The sequence below is a fragment of the Anguilla rostrata genome, unplaced genomic scaffold, assembly GCF_018555375.3.
Source record: "Anguilla rostrata isolate EN2019 unplaced genomic scaffold, ASM1855537v3 scaf1129, whole genome shotgun sequence".
In the NCBI taxonomy this organism is placed as follows: Eukaryota; Metazoa; Chordata; class Actinopteri; order Anguilliformes; family Anguillidae; genus Anguilla; species Anguilla rostrata.
Window position 1 is genome coordinate 20910 of NW_026986460.1, and position 5243 is coordinate 26152.

Sequence of the window (5243 nt, forward strand, 5' to 3'; positions counted from 1 at the left end):
ATGTCGGAGTCCAACCCCATCAGGACGTCTTTTTCGGTGGCCATCAACAAGAATGTCTCCAGCTTGTCTGCTGACAGGGTGCTCCTCAGTCTGCTCTTGATGAATTTCAGTGTGGAAAATGTTCTCTCGCAGGCCACCTGAGTCAGGGGAAGCGTCAGCAGGTACTTGTAGGCAAGCCCAAGGAGATGATAGGCATCTGACAGCATGTTGAACTGCCAAAGTACTTTAAAGCAGCAGAGTGGGCGATTTCTGCAGGAGGCGCAGGTTTTGTTCACGATATCAGGCTCCTCTTCCTCTCCTGCAGATCCATCTTCTACCGTTCTGGGATGGTACTCATCTACATGGGATGCTTTAAGCCTGTCCCACTGTCCAGCAAAACTTTTCAGTTCTGACTGAAGATTGTCCACTGTAACCCCTGTCAAATTTGATGAGACATTTGCTGAGGTCTTGGAGAGCATTGTTGGGAAGGGCCGTGGTCTTGATCTGGTCGAAGTTCCTGGGGTCCAGGCATGCTAAATCAGCAAAGAGAGTGCCATGTGTCATGAATCTTCTGTGGAGGGCCTCGCTAGCCGTGTCCAGAATTGCGTGGTGGACATTCACCTCACATGATCTCATAGCATCGCTAAGTGCCTCATGTTGAGCCATCTCTCCAGCCCCGTTTTTTTTTTTTCTTTTGTCTTTTCTGTTCTCATTTGCCCATTTGACAAATGTGTCTGCAGCTGCCTTCACAGTTGTGAAATCCCTGCTGATGTTTTTGAGGCTGTCTTGTGTGGCGATCACCATACGATGGGCAGAGAGGATTTCCATCCCTTTTGTCTGGAGGTACTTTGATAGTGGAGTTGTTTGAATTTTGAATTTCGAATTTCAGGAGGCCCTCTTTGAATCCTCGTGCTTTAGCATGGACGGTTGGCTTCTCTTTTGCCTGCTGCTCTATGGCTGCCAGTGTGAGCACTGTATCGATGAAGAGGCTGCTGACTGGTTTACCAAAGTGTCCAAACACTTTTTTGTCAGCTTCGTGCTTGGAGCCCCACCTTGTTTCTCCAATTGGAGATAGGCGTCTGTGGCTTTTGTCTTGGGCTTGGTTGTCCCACAGAATGACCCTCTGGTAGGAGTCCTTGATGAACACAGCTATGTCATTCAGTAGACTGAAGAGGGATCCACTTTTGATAACACTTCCATTAGTGTCAGCCAGCACTAGATTTAGTACATGAGCGTAGCACCATACATGCACATGAGTGGGAGACTCGGACGTCATCAATGCTGAAAACCCTCTGTACTGGCCCTGCATATTTGATGCCCCATCTGTTGAATTTCCGATACACATGGCCTTGTCCAGTTTCAGGCGATCTAAGACTTCTGAGAGCAAGTCCACGAAGTATTGCCCAGCGGATGCATGGCACTTCACTACAGCAACAAGCCTCTCCTGCACAGCCTCAGTAACATAACGCAATACGACTGCACACTGATCCTGGCTGGTTATATCTTGTGTAGTGTCCAGCTGAACAGTGAACATGCCAGCTTTCTGGAGGTCACTGGCGATGCTCTCCTGAATTAGATGGCCAATGCTATCGATCACGGAGTTCACAGTGGTTTTGGACAGTAGGGTGATAAGTGATCCTCTACCTTTTGTTCCACTTGATTCATGCAATTCCTTGCTCTTCTTTATGCAATCATCAAGATGCTCTTTGAGACTGACATCATACTTTCCTAATAAAAGGATGAGCTCCAAAAAGTTTCCATGGTCTAGGGTATTGTCATCCCAGTTGTATGCTGCCTCATTCTTCATATGCTGGTAGCTCAGGCCCCTCTTTCCAAACACTTTAACCACATCCACTACACGCTCCAAAACCTGGCGTTTCTTTCTGACTTGCTGCCTATGAGCAGACATCTGACTGCCGGCAAACTTGCTCTGGATATCTCCCTTTTTGTACCTTAGGAAATAAGCTTCCGCACACTTTCGGTGTGTATCGCTCTTTTCGTGCTCCTCTGTACGCTGGTGTACACGTCTCCATCCTGAGAGTCCAGTAATGAACTTGCTGGTGTCAGTGCTCTTTCCAAATGCCATACATATAAAACAAAACAATGTATGCTGTTCCTCGCAATATGTGAGCCACTTCCTGCTGGTGCCATCTTTGCAGGTGAATACCTTTTGCACAACCTGATTGTTGGTTCTCTGCTGAGGGTGGAGATCTACAAAATTATCGAACATGGAAGGCTCAGGGCGGGCAAAGTAATTGAAGTCCTGCTCCTGGCTCTCTCTTTCCTGTTCCTGGCTTTCTCTTTCCTGTTCCTGGCTCTCTCTTTCCTGTTCCTGGCTCTCTCTTTCCTGTTCCTCGCTCTCCTCTCTCTCCCTGACACTCTTGTTCTCTGGGGAGGGCAGCTCAACCTAGCTCAAAAAGACATGAGGAGAGACGTAAAGACACACTTTGTGAGGTTATATTTTAAATATCCCCCAAGGATATGTTTGAAGATGTATATATCTAAATATAATTTGTCTGGTTTTTCCACATTTTTTTTTAAATCTCGAAATTCCATCTGATGCCTTCTCAAGTGGAATTGTGTTTATTTATATAGCCCTATATCACACACTTGTCTCAAAGGGATTCACAGAGAAAGTGTCTAGCTCAGACAGACACTTCTTCAATAAAAAAATCCTGAATCTATAAATATGCAAATACATTTATTTTTCAGAATTGTGACAAAATGTCTCCTCCTTCATTAAGTCTTTTTTTAGTGGAGGGGGATTTGGACATAATGATACATGCAGGTCTGACATACAAGCTCCTAGATAATAGGGCCTAGGACCATCAAACCACTTCTAAATTGTTGACAAACAATGGCCACAAGATGCAGAGCCTATGCTTTGAGCATTATTACCTAGTGCAATTTTACACAAATATTTCCAATTAGGTATTTCAATTGATTATTGAAAAAAATACAGATGACAAATGCTTTCAAGTTCAATAGCTCCTAGATAATAGGGCCTAGGACCATCAAACCACTTCTAAATTGTTGACAAACAATGGCCACAAGATGCAGAGCCTATGCTTTGAGCATTATTACCTAGTGCAATGTATATCTTTATGCGGGGGGGGGGGAGGATCAGTACAGTTAAACCAGCAACATTAATTCTGAGGCACTTGTGGTTTTAAGCGATAAGGATAGTAGGGAAACACCCAGGTGGGTATGACGGTGTGGCATGCCTGCAACAATTGAACATATTATTATAATGTAAAATACAGGAAAGTAAGATGGTATTCAATGTTATTTTAGAATTAGGACTTTCCTTTTTCTTTTTTCAGACAAGAAGAAGCAGTAACTATTTGAAAGGAAAGTTGGATTTGTTTGTATGCAACTGGACTATATGCACGGATGCATCTGAGGATCAGGTGAGGTTTTTTAACGATCAGCAGAGGGCAGTAATGCGTGTGGAAGTGTTTAACCTGCCAGAATCATACAAAGAGAAGAAGAAGCAGAAGCATCACGCAGAGCGGTGTGAAGTAATTATTTTTGGACACAACTAATTGGCCTTATATGATTATTAAAAGAATCCACGTAAAACCCAGGTATTAGAGAAATCGTGTTTTTCTGAAACATGCAGATGCTTAATCGGAATATTGTTGAAAACTGATTTCCGGGGTGTTTGTGTGCACGTTGCTGTAAATCACCTGCATGTTAAGGATTAAGATTAGTCTTCACTTCTCCAGGGTAGTAGATTCACACACACATTGGTGTACTCCACTGGTTTACCTCTGTTTAGTGTGTGACTAAAAACTAAATTACACAGCCTGATATGTAGATTGTACCAAAATACAGTATACATGCATCTCGCTTTACATATATTGGTTTGATTATCAATTTAAATGGTTTTAACTGGTCCCTTCTTTTTTTAAAGGAGCTGAGGGGAGTGCTTCGGAGGCATCGGTGCTGGGCTTCACATGTCCCGATTCAGAATGCTGCTCCCCGACTCGCCTTCAACCTTCCCAAGTTATCCCAAGTCACTCCTGCTGAGTTCACTCCACTGGCTACCGGTCGCTGCCAGGACCAGGTTCAAAGTCCAGATCCTCGCCTACCCTGCAGCCAACAGGACGGCCCCCGGCTACTTACAGGACATGATTCAATCCTACACGCCAGCTCGACCACTCCGCTCTGTGGAAACAGCGCCACTTGCACCCCTGCCATTCGGATGAATCTGGGATAATTTTTTCACTTAAATTCCCCTCTTTTATGCTACACATGTACCTCCTGTGCCAATTTCATGTTACCTGTACCGCCATCCAGCACTTATACTGTACTTTGTATCATTATCTTGATGTTGTAGCTTGTCATGCCTCCTAGTTTTACTTAGCAGAGGTTAGGTCAGAGTAATGTTTAATGTGTGAACTGGACTTAATGTGTTCATGGCTATGAATAACTGTTACAAAATGAGTATTGTGCCTTATTGGATCTGTGTTTTGTAGTTGTTCCAATGACCTTCTTTATGCACTTATTGTACGTCACTTTGGATAAAAACGTCTGCCGAATAATGCAATGTAATGTCAGGAGTTTGCCTCCCTCTGCTGGACAGAAAATGGCATTACAGCAGAGGAAATCCGATTTAAAAAATGTTGCAATGAACAAGTCGATTTGTATGGTTATCAAATGTATGTGGATTTTAATGCTGCACACAAGTTGCCCTCTGGGGATAATAAAGATCTACTGAAATCGAAACTCACTGTTCTTATTGTGCATTATTTTTATTCAGCAATGGCAGCAGAACTTTCAAGACTGAAATGGAATTGCAGAATAAAATTTCAAAACACAATTAATTTCATTTCATGATTTAAAAGAAAATAAAATGCATTTACAAGCCCTGTCCCCAATACATATCCACTGCAGTTTATAAAAACAGAATATGAGTGTAATCCATAGTACATTACTGGCTCGATTAAATCTCATTTTTCATCCTTGTGAAAGAAAACATTCAAAGGCATAAAAAATGTAACCAACTAATCACTTTCAGGCACACCTATAAGATGCAACAACATTACACCTTTAATTAGGTCATCTGTTTGAACGGGACTTGTCAGTCACATGTTCTAATTATAAATCACAAATGCAAAGGAATTCCTGCAATGAATCAAAAGCTTTATTTAAAGAAGCCAAAATATGTTAGGGTGTCAGTTTATATTTCGCCACAGTTTCTTAGAGTTCATTTTAGGAGAGCACCTAATCTGGATCTGTGTGATTCAAAGCTGAGCTCT

General features: G+C 42.6%; 1 long non-coding RNA gene across 1 annotated transcript; it reads left to right on the top strand.

Moving 5' to 3' along the window:
* The first annotated feature begins 678 nt into the window (after nt 1-678).
* LOC135247186 (uncharacterized) lies at nt 679-4615 on the top strand. The gene is made up of 2 exons (XR_010328122.1): nt 679-3500; nt 3896-4615. It is a non-coding gene; the product is annotated as an uncharacterized LOC135247186 (long non-coding RNA).
* Nucleotides 4616-5243: the final 628 nt, after the last annotated feature.